Source organism: Pinus tabuliformis, chromosome 2_1 (genome assembly GCF_031772625.1).
Source record: "Pinus tabuliformis cultivar Carrire ecotype Pingquan chromosome 2_1, CPIR1, whole genome shotgun sequence".
Lineage (NCBI taxonomy): Eukaryota > Viridiplantae > Streptophyta > Pinopsida > Pinales > Pinaceae > Pinus > Pinus tabuliformis.
Window position 1 is genome coordinate 108,000,636 of NC_142299.1, and position 12,812 is coordinate 108,013,447.

At 37.2% G+C, this 12,812-nt stretch overlaps 1 pseudogene; it reads right to left on the reverse strand.

Annotated features, from left to right (window-relative positions):
* Positions 1–1,174: 1,174 nt before the first annotated feature.
* On the reverse strand, positions 1,175–8,674 carry LOC149199023 (geraniol 8-hydroxylase pseudogene; annotated as a pseudogene).
* Positions 8,675–12,812: the final 4,138 nt, after the last annotated feature.

A 12,812-nucleotide genomic window follows, 5' to 3' on the forward strand; every position in this document is an offset into this window, starting at 1 on the left:
TATAATGGTTCACTCTTGTCAAAAGCTTTACATCTCTTCTTAACAAAAATAATATATATATATATATATATATATATATATATATATATGTCTCTGTTAGTGTGTTGTTTAAAATGAGCAAAGATTCATTTTAATTATAAATTTACTAAAAATTAAAAAGAATCAAATATTTCAATTATGAATTTACCAAGAATTAAGAAAAATCAAATATTTCAATTATCTCAAGATTCACATTCCCTCACTATATATAATAAATAATTTTACTAACTAAATTATTATTAAAACAATAATTACTAAATAAAATATTACTTAAAATAGTATGTGGCTCTATGAAATTTTACCAAAATATATTTTATTAAATTAACTATTTATGTTAACTAGGTTAAAGCAGTTTTACTAAATATATTGTTAAGGTAAATAATTAAATAAATATAATATCTTCACAGTACCTTGCTCCCATTTAGGTGAATACACTAATATTACTATTTGGAGAAAGGAATATTTTCTCACTTCTACTAAAATAGTGTTTTCTAACATAAAGGTTGTTATTTTTTAACATTCTCCCGTTAATTGGGAATGGAGGTCATTGGTGCTTTCACTTTTTCTTTTTTCTTGTAAATTTGTTTAAACGAGTTGTGATGGCAATTTTGAGTCATTCTCTTCTGCAAATATTGTTAATAGCTTTTAACATCATTAAAAAAAATAATAACATAAACTAAACATAGATTAAAGAAAAACAGGATACTAGATTCATTTAGCATAAATTAAATATAAATTAGACATTGATTTTCACTCTAAATAAAGTATTACATGTTAAATTTCATGAAGAATTACATATATACAGTATTATTGTATCAAGATAGGAAAACTATCTTAGACACATAATATATTGATTGAGAAAATATCTCAACCACACACTAAACTAGGGAAACCACTCCTATAAAATAAAAGCAGTGTTTACATTAAAAAAACACAACTTAATATTCCAACGTTCGGAATTAATATTCCAACATTAAAGTGAACAAAGTGTTCCGGGATTAACCGTGGATTTTTGTCTAAACATAAAGGAAGACTAGGAATAACGTAAAAGGCTTACATAATCATAACTTAACTGCTTGTGTTTAAACAACCATTTATTATTTTCATAAAACTGCAGGAACGATGGGGAAGGTTTTTAGAAAAGGGGAGAAGTAATTTGACTAGTGATGTGATCGTTAAAGAGATGAGTTGCAGGCAAACGGGGAGAGGGGACTGCAATTAATGGCGAAGCCCTGCGTGATTCCAAACTTCTCACTCATGTCCATGTTTTCTGGTGTGACTCCATCTGGGAGAGACCAGTCGAAATAGTGGAGTAGAGAGGCTATAACCACGTGAACCATCCTATGAGCCAACGGAAGCCCAGGGCAAATTCTCCTTCCTGCTCCAAACGGAATCAGTTCGAAGTTTTGCCCTCTATATTCTATGTCAGACTCCATAAATCTCTCAGGCTTGAACTCTGTGGGCTCATCCCACATGGTTGGGTCTCTTCCTATTGCCCATGCATTTACCAGCACCTGAGTGTCCTTGGGTATCATGTATCCTGCTACTTCACAACTGCTCTCTGCTCTGTGAGGGATCAGCAGAGGCGCTGGCGGGTGCAAACGAAGCGTTTCTTTCACCACTGCATGAAGATAAGGCAAGCGATCGATGTCACGTTCCTCAACTCTTCCGTCTTTCCCAAGTACCTCCTCCAATTCTGCTTGAATTTTTTTCATTATTTGAGGATTGTGAAGGGCCTCAGCTATTGCCCATTCAACCGTTGAGCTAGTTGTTTCGCTACCGGCTAAGAACAAGTCCTGCACATCATCACTCACAACAAATTGAGACGCAAGAAAGTTTTAAAATCCATCTTAAACTAACTAAATCCATTTTGAATATTTAGAATTAGACTTACATATAGAAAGGGGATAATGTCTTTCTTGGTCAATGTTTCTCCGCTCTCGCTTCTGTAATCTAACAAAATGTCCAAAAAGTCTTTTGCCTTGCCACCGCTGTGCTCTGTCCCGCTTTCTTTTTTCTTTTGAATTCGAGGCTCTACAGATCTATCCAGCAACCCAAAGACAATGCTCTTGTATTTCGTTACATCGCGGGTCACGCCCTGAGGATCCAAAATTCGCAGAAAAGGAAAGAAGTCAACCAGGTTAGGCTTTCCCCCGATTACCATCAACTTGGTGACCATTTCTTTGAATTCTTCAGCAGCCTGAGAGTCCCGTCCGAACATGTTTTGAGAAAAAATCAAGTTGCCCAACAGATTCAGACTGGTAAGAAACGCAGTGTGCCCAATATTCACACCCTTGGTCTTCTTTATAGAATCCTCAAAAATGGATTGAATGGTGGAAAAGACCTGATCTCTTCTGAGATGCTGCAAGGCCTCCAGTCTCTTGACACTAAAGAGCTCGGTGTTGCAGAATCTTCGGAGCATACGCCAACGAGGTCCGCAGTTGCTCCATACCAAGGAAGTGTCGCTGTAGGAGAGGGATTTGGCCCCTTCATTAACAGTTGTTGGTTCAGGTGCACAGCATAATTAAATAAACACAGAATTAACACAGCAGAATATCAAGCACATATGACACAGTATTTAACGTGGTTCAGCCAACCAATCTGGGCTACGTCCACCAAACATAGGCATCAGGAATTGATTAATTAAATTGGAGATTACATCAAGAAATCCTCACACTCTCTTAGCAAACATCCGAATGGTTGCCTGTTATATAGCCTAGAGAATCTAACAGCCTCATTAATTCCCTCACATCAAATATAGGAGGCATTAACTCCCTCCCAATAACCTGGAGTTAATCTAGGACCTGAATTCCTATTGTTGTCACCAGTTGAGATTTTTTCCTATTTCATTACAAACAGAAAATCTCAACAATCTCCACCTTGACAACAATTCGCCTGATGCCCTGTTATTATTATTTTATCTTTTCTGCAAGCCTAGATAAGCCAAACACCAGCGTAGCTTCTCCAACAAAACTGGTTTCGTGAACATGTCTGCACAGTTCTCCTTTGTATGCACCTTTTCAAGAGAAACTCCCCTTTCAGTGATAACCTGCCTTACAAAATGATATTTGATTGGAATATGCTTTGACTTACTATGATAGGCCAGATTCTTAGCCAAATGTATTGCACTTTGACTGTCACAAAGTAACCTGATGTTATCCTGTAACCTACCAAACTCACCAAGCAAACCTTTCAACCAAACCGCCTCTTTGCAAGCATGCGAAGCAGCAATGTATTCTGCTTCAGTAGTAGACAAAGCAACAATGTTCTGTAGCTTTGACATCCAGCTTATAGCTCCACCTGCAAGAGTAAAGACGTACCATGAAGTTGACCTTCTCTTATCCAAATCACCTGCAAAATCGGAATCAACATATCCGCAAACAGATTCACTACTCTTATTGTAAGAAATACAATAACTACTTGTGCCTCTCAAGTACCGAAGCACCCATTTCACTACTGACCAGTGTTCTTTACCCGGATTTGCCATGTACCTGCTGACAACCCCAACTGCGTGAGAAATATCTGGTCGCGCACACACCATCACATACATCAAACATCCTACTACATTGGCATACGGAATTCGAGACATATAATCCTTTTCTTCATCTGTATTAGGACATAAACTCGAAGAAAGCTTAAAATGGGAAGCTAAAGGGACTGACACAGGCTTCACATTGTTCATACCAAACCTCAAAAGTATTTTCTCAACATACTTTTGTTGTGATAGCCACAGCTTACCATTGCCCCTGTCTCTGAAAATCTCCATGCCCAAAATCTGCCTTGCTGCTCCTAGATCTTTCATATCAAACGTCCTTGCCATCTGAGTTTTCAACCTGTTGATTTCTTCAATGCTTTTGCTTGCTAAAAGCATATCGTCAACATATAATACCAAGATAATGAATATGCCATTATTCAACTTTTTAAAATAAACACAATGATCATATTCACTTCTAACATATTTCCGACTCAACATGAAAGAATCAAACTTCTTATACCACTGCCGAGGCGACTGCTTCAGGCCATATAATGACTTCTTGAGCCTGCAGACAAATTTCGCATTGCGATGCTGAACAAACCCTTCCGGTTGTTCCATATATATTTCCTCATCTAAATCACCATGTAGAAATGCAGTCTTAACATCTAACTGCTGCAACTCCAAATCAAACAAAGCCACTAATGCTAACACAATTCTAATTGAAACAATTTTAACCACTGGTGAAAATATCTCATGAAAGTCTATGCCAGCTTTATGAGAAAACCCTTTTGCAACCAGCCTCGCTTTGTACCTGTCTTCCGTATCATTCACACCCCATTTCAGCTTGAAGACCCATTTGCATCCCACAATTTTCCTGCCTTTGGGAAGTTCGACCAGATCCCACGTACCATTCTTACCTAAGGCCATCATTTCTTCCTTCATGGCTGCTTTCCATTTGTCACTATTTGAACCTTCTACAGCTTCCTGATAACACAAAGGTTCATCATCATTAGCGATCAAAGCAACTGAAGTAACATGATCATCATACCTTCTCGGACGGCGTTTGATCCTTGTAGACCTCCTTAAGAACGTTTCTGGTGCTTCCACAATTGGCTGTCTATCAACTGTAGGAATTTCTTCATGATCGCCATCTGAGACCTGTTCATGTCCTCCATCTGAACCCTGTTCATAATCTGATTCTGAAACCTGTTCATGACTAGAATCTGAACTATGGTCGTTATGACTATCATTAGAAATGCTGTCAAACTGAATATGCTGGAAATTAGATACATCATCCTGTTTCAATCTTCTATCTACATCTAACTGTACAAGAGAGGATTCATTAAACTTTACATCTCTGTTGATGATGATTTTGCGGGTAGTAGGATCCCACAATCTATATCCCTTCGTTCCATCACCATACCCAACAAAGATATACCTTTTAGACTTTGGATCTAATTTAGTTCGCTGATGTTTAGGCACTAGAGCATATGCATCACAACCAAACACTCTGAGTTTAGAATAGTCACAAGGGTGTCCTATCCATACCTCTTGCGGAACCTTGCAGTCTATTGCCGTTGATGGAGATCGGTTTATCACATAACAAGCGGTTGCCACTGCTTCCGTCCACAATTCCTTCGGCAACCCGGCGTTACTCAGCATACACCTTGCTCTCTCTAGAAGAGTCCTGTTCATGCGTTCAGCAACTCCATTCTGCTGAGGAGTATAAACGTGGTCTTATGTCTTTCGATCCCTGCATCCTTGCAATAGCTGTCAAACTCCTTGGAGGAAAACTCACCACCATTGTCAGTTCTTAAACATTTTATAGTTCTACCAGTGCTGTTTTCTACCAATGCTCTAAACTGCTTGAAAACTGTAAAAACATCAGACTTCTTTTTCAACATGTAGACCCAAACTTTCCGAGAAAAGTCATCAATGAATGATACAAAATAAGATGAACCACCATATGAAGCTGTAGGAGCTGGACCCCACACATCTGAATGGATATAATCAAGTATGTCTTTACTGGTATGTTTGCCTGTTTTAAACTTTTGTTTACTTTGTTTACCAAACAGACAATGTTTACAGAAATCCAATTTTCCAGATCTTAGATTAGGAAGTAACTTTCGGTCAGCCAAAATTTTCAATCCTCTTTCACTCATATGCCCCAATCTTTGATGCCATAAGTGAATGGAACTACTGTCATGTTCAGACACAGACACATGATCTGACCCAGTTCTACCTTCTAACTGAAATAGATTTCCTACTTTCTTAGCCTTCATCACTAGTAAGATACCTTTATAGATTTTCATAACTCCACCTTGAATTACTGTTTTATATCCATTTGAATCAAGTGCTCCTAATGAAATCAAATTTTTCCTTAAATCTGGTACATGCCTCACATCAGTTAATATTTTTGTTGTCCCATCAAACATTTTCAGTTGTATGCTCCCAATTCCCACAATATTACATGTTACATCATTACCCATGTACACAACACCATCATCAATTGATCTATATGTTTTAAACCAATCTTTATGAATACACATGTGGTTAGATGCCCCGGAATCTAACAACCAATGTTGATCATGTTTTAAAATATTAACTGACAATACCTCATCACTCATACCTGAACCTGATACTGAACCTGTATCTGTGGTGTTGGCTTCCTTCTTTTCTGTCGAAGAGCCTTCTTTAGCAGCCTGCTTTCGCTTCCAGCAATCCTTTTTCAAATGTCCAGCCTTGCCACAATGCCAGCACTTCACCTTGGGCTTCTTTCCTTTGGATTTTGAGCGAGAGTCGCTATGCTTTCCCCCGGAGTGTCTCTCTCGTGAGCGACCTCTGGCCATCATTACCTCTGATGTAGAGGTATCTGCATTCGACCTCTTCCTCGTCTCCTCAGCCAACACTGCTCCAACAACATCGTCAAACTCAAGGATTTCTGATGTACTAAAACTTATGGAAGTAACAAAGTGATCCCAGGATTCAGGCAAAGAACATAATAGAGTTATTGCCTTATCCTCTGAATCAAATTTCACATCTAGACTGTTTAATTGCACCAACAAGGTATTAAAAACATTCAGGTGATCAGCAATTGAGGTACCTTCTTTCATCCGCAAACTGTAAAGCTGCTGTTTCAGGAGAATCCGATTTGTCAAAGATTTCGTCATATAGAGCTTCTCAAGCTTCGACCACAAGCCTACGGCGGTTTTCTCTGACACAATGTTAAACAGAACATCGTCCGCCAGACATAACTGGATTGCGCTCAGAGCTCTATCGTCCATCTCATCCCATTCATCCTCCGTCATGGAAGGAGGTCTTTTGTTTTTCCCCAACAGTGCTTTCACCACACCTTGTTGAACCAGCAGATCGTGCATCTTCACCTTCCAGATCTCAAAATTATTCTTGCCATTAAATTTCTCAATTTCAAACCGGGCACTTTGAGTTTTCGCCATTTTGTATCAGCAAAAAACACAATAATCTCCAATATCCAACCAGCAATAAAAAAAAAAAAAAATTGCCTTTGCCTTTGATTTTACACAAAAAATCTGCCTATGCCTTTGATTTTACACAACAAAAAATCTGCCTTTTTTGCACTTCACAAAAAAATTAATATACGTCCTTTTCAAAAAAAAAACTTCAATATCCCTTATAACTCCTATTTTCTGTTTAACAAATAATTACGTACTCCTTTTTGTTTAAAGGCATTAAAGTAAGTACGCACTCCTCTTTGTTTGGTTAATGGCATTAAAATCATTACCAAATTTCCTTTGATTATTTGTCAAACGGATTCCTTAATAGGACCAGGCAACAGTGCAATTCCAAGTTTTAAATCAGCAGAAGATATTTGAACCTAGCGTATGGTGGGAGAAGATATTTCGGCAGGCTTGGCTCCGAATCCCAAAGCTACAGTTAATCCGAAATAATGAATGATTCATTCAATTTAAAGTTCAGCTTGTTTCTGAACAAGTCTGATCCCCCGAAATACAACGCTTGCATTTATTTAGAAATATATATATACAACGCTGGATACTGTTGGACAATGCACGGTTTCATTTGATAGGGATTGCAGCACGGTTTCATTTGAAACAGAACAAGATAAAAAACAGCATTAACTTATGAGGCAGCGTTAACATAAAAAACCAGCGCTCCACAACAAATTATATCCGGGCAATGACATTCGTGCAATTCCATTCTCAACGCCCCATTTAATATTATATGAAACAGTCACCATTACGCAGCACCAACAATTAAAACAGCGACCAGCAATTAAAAAAACAGCGACTAGCAATTAAACAACGCACCATTTAATATCAGGATCGCCTCGAGCGCCTTGGTCCACCAGCGCTCCGGTCAACACAAGTCCGCGCTCCCTTGCTCCACGCGCAGATTTTACAGTGCTTAGCGCGCACAAGCAGCAACTCTAGCACCTCCAACATCCTCTGATACCAATTGTTGGTTCAGGTGCACAGCATAATTAAATAAACACAGAATTAACACAACAGAATATCAAGCACATATGACACAGTATTTAACGTGGTTCACCCAACCAATCTGGGCTACGTCCACTAAACATAGGCATCAGGAATTGATTAATTAAATTGGAGATTACATCAAGAAATCCTCACACTCTCTTAGCAAACATCCGAATGGTTGCCTGTTATATAGCCTAGAGAATCTAACAGCCTCATTAATTCCTTCACATCAAATATAGGAGGCATTAACTCCCTCCCAACAACTTGGAGTTAATCTAGGACCTGAATTCCTATTGTTGTCACCAGCTGAGATTTTTTCCTATTTCATTACAAACAGAAAATCTCAACAACAGTGCGTCCAGAAAAGATCTGGTCATGATTCTTCAATACTTCCTTGGCCATGGCCGGAGATGAAACCACAACTGTGGTTCTCATTCCGAGATGAAGGGTCATCAGAGGACCGTATTTTGCAGCAAGGCGACAAAGAGACTCGTTGGGCTTCGTCCCGAGGTGGAGGAGATTCCCAAGAATGGGCCATCCGGGAGGCCCTGGAGGCAGCTTCCCAGCTCCCTTCCTTGACAGGATAATGAGCTTTGAAATCAACAATAATGTCATGAAAATCGTTACAGGATACCAGAAGCCACTAATTCCATCCATTGCTCTGCTGCCCTCCATCACTTCAAATGCACAAACACTTAGTTGGGCTTGCAGTTCAGAGAAATCACAAAGCTGCTTGCGTCTATACACAAACAGACATGTGATATATTATATAACAATCTGATAAATTTCAGACTCATGAATCACTATGAGAATCGCTACACTACACGCACGTCAGGCACGAATCACTATGGACAGCCAGAATTATTATTTATTTTTGTTCAGGCACGTCAACGGCTAATACGATATTGCTTACGTTCTCGTGCTGAGTTGGGATGATATGGATTGGTAGTTTAAACCAGAGTTATTATTTATTTTTGTTCAGGCACGTCAACGGCTAATACGATATTGCTTACGATCTCGTGCTGAGTTTGGATGATATGGATTGCTAGTTTAAATTTCCGATGGTTGATAATGATTTTTATAGAAAATTAGATCCTAATTAACAATAACAACATTAACATGATAATGATATTGAAAACGAGGAGAGCGAGATTTTTGGATTTAAATGATTTTTTCTATTATTAAAGTTTATAAATTTTGGTATACTTTAATATGAATATTATAAAATATTTGTTGATATATTTGTATTTAGTTTCTATATATAATGGTTTTATATTTAGTCTTTATATATTTTTGGTGATTTTTAAGGTAATAGTACCAACGAGAACATTCAACTTTTTGGCATAATTGTCCCCTAATTAATATAGTATTGTGTTTCTCATTATTAAAAGAACCACATCATTACAAACACAAACAATTGCAACAAAAAAACTTACACATATAAACCATCTATATGAATTCCCATTGATAAATTCTAATGGAATAGATGATGATACTAATCCATCTTCAGCATCTCCTAATAGTTGACATTGCCTCAAATAGTAGTTCGTCTGACATCCAATGAATCTATCATGAAGCAACGAAACTAAGTAACAATGGTTCTTGCTTCCATATGAAGTGGTCTTAAATTGGATATTTTTACTTGGTCCATGCCTTTCATTTTCATTTAGTTGCACACAAGCTTAGAATTGGTGAAGACTGCAAAGGGAAATATAGTATGCTTCATTGTTAGTGGTCCTTCCACATATATCTATTTTTCTTTGGAACACATTATTTGAAGCATTATTGTAGAGTACATATGCAATGGTTGCATGCCCTAGGTTGGGATAACAAGGCACTTCAATGCACAAGGTCCACTTTTCCACCATCCTAAATGTTTCCAATGATGTGCAAAAAACATAAAAGAACAATTAAACAAATATCTAATCAAATAAATCTCAAGTTTAATTCAAATTACAATAATACTACAAAAAAATCAATACAAGGTAAGGGCTTACTATCGATCAAATTAAATTCACAATTCAATGATTAAACTACAACCAAAATATTATGATCAAATATGAATCCAACATTTAATTTCCCTCATTATGACTAAATCTGTTTGACAAATCACCATGTGGTTTATTCAACTATGTTACTCACCTACTATCCAATAAAAAACAAGTTGAGTCACAACAATGTGAGACATCAAAAAGGAGGTTACTATTGTTGTAGTTAATTATACCTTTTTAAGATTCACACACAGATTCAGGCTAGGCTCTTAGAGTTCTAGGTCAAACCTCACATACAATTATTGGTCTTCTTGAGATTTCTAACCCTTGCGCACAGTTCTCAATAACTAATTTTCAGTTGATTAAAATCTCAGTTGATTTTCATAACAACGTGAGTAATGAAAAGTTCCAAATAGAATACTCACAGAGCCCCATTCATAAGTTGGCTTATTGTAAATAAGCAATATTAGGAATATGATACTCTTTTAATTATGAAACAACCCTTAGAACAATCACTCATAATAGGTTTTCAAAATGCACATTTAAATGTCTTTGTAGCCTCCATTATATCGTCCCTCAAAGACTAGATAAGTTCATGCTACATGTCCATCATTATCTAATATGGAAGTATAATAAATATTTAACTCATGACTGCAATTCATTATTTTCCAAAAAAACTCCAAATTTACCATCAAAAGTGAGAGATACATTCTTATCTTGAGTGCTATGAAAAATAATGTGTTGAGAGTTCGAACTAGATCAAGTATTTCCCAAAATATGTCTACATAGTTCCATGTTGACAGTCAAAACTAAACCAAATATTGCCCAAAAAGTTTCTACGTAGTGCTATTAGCCCGAAGAAAATATTTCAAAGCTCATATTTTCTTGTCCTCGTGTTATCTTAACAATCCTTTGCCTCAATATTGACCCACAAGTTACATCTTATTCTTATGCTCGTGTAAGATAGATATCACCCTCATTCAAAGTGATATCCCTAGCATTATCCTGGTAGTTGAATGGTGAAAAGAAAAGTACATTGGCCCAAATATAAACAAGTTGACCTGATTATAAATGGTGAAATGAAAAGTACCTTGGACAAAATATAAACAAGTTAACATTATTACTTCTCGAAGACTTTTGTGATAAAGCCCTTTAAATGGGTGGTAGATGAAGATGTTTATACTCCATATTTCATGGTAGGTAACCATGTAAACACCCACATATAGAAAATATTGTCATTCAAACAAGAATTGTCTAGTTTATAATAGGGGCTCAAGAACTTATGTCCATCCTTGAGAGAAAAATCTACAGAGAAGTACACCCATATTTAATGATAAATTGTTAAAAGGCATACTTGAATAAGGTTGGATAAAGTTTGTAGGTTTTAACCTTGTACAAAAATTATCTGCATACGAATTCTAAAAGTAGAAAATAAACAATGGTGAGAAAATAAAACATAAAACATATATACATAGATATTTTCCCTTGGATCCCAAAACCAGGACTACCAGATTGATTTTTCAAAATGTTCCTTTCATTGTTACAATACATATATATACATGTCGAAGCATTCATAAACCACAATCCATTAACCCTGGATTAGAACATAACCATAGTTCCCTTGAACAGATCTACAAAATACCATGGGAAGAAAACTATCATGCCCAAAACCATGTGCAAAACCCATGCAAAAAACCATAGGTAGGTCCACCCACCTAATATAAGGTCCAAAAAAAAAATTCCCGGGGCACTACCCTGAACCCCATGCAAGGGGGCTACCATCCCCCTCAAAACCCCCAGTAGAGGGATGCAACCCCCGTGCTGTGTTCGACGCAACAAATAGGGGGGCGACAGCCACCCGGCAAGTGCGAATAGTCATGGAAAGAATATAACACACACCCAACATTCTCCCACTTGTTTTTTTCTTTTCCATAGAGGGGGTCACAGGAGAGCTTAGTCATTGGTCTAGCCTTGCAATGCCCCTTGTTTCTCTACACCAAGAAAACTTCTCAGTTCTCACAAACTTTTTCAATGCATCTGCAACATTCTTCAAAGTGTCCACCTCTACCTGCAACACCTTTTTGTCCTCAACCATATTCCTCACAAGTGGTATTGAAAATAAATGTGCTTTTTCTTTGAATGATAAGAAAGGTTCTTTGCTAAGAAAATTTCACTTTGGCTGTCACAGTTTATCCTTATAGCTCATTGTACTAACCTAATAGTTGAACAAAATCTCTGCAAACAAACTTCTTCCTTGCTTGCATGAGTGGTTGCCATGTATTCTGCCTCTATAGTTGAAAGTGTCACTACATACTGTCTCTTGCTCATCCAACTAACTACACCTCCAAATAGGTTAAACACATACCCACTTATAGATCTTTCGATCCAAATCTTAAGCCTAGTCTACATCAACAAAGCCACAGATATCCAAAAATCTGGCAAATACTAGTCTTCCTTGGTAGCACAAACCATAATCATTAGTGCCACACAAATACCTGAAAACCTGCTTCACTTCTATCTAATGCTCTTTCCCTGGTTTTGACATAAACCTCCTCAATACTCCCACTGCATGTGTAATGTCTGGTCTAGTACATACCATTGCATACATCAGGCTATTGGTTGCACTTTCTTATGGAACATGGGACATGTCCTCTTCCTCTTGTTGTATCTTGGGACACTTTTCAACAAATAAATTTAAACCTATAGAAATAGGAACCTTCACCAGTTTACTATCCTGCATATTAAACCTCTACAGTATTGTCTCGGCATACTTCCTCTAGTTTAACTAGAGCTTCCTCTTTTCCTGATCACGTTTAATTTCCATGCCCAAAA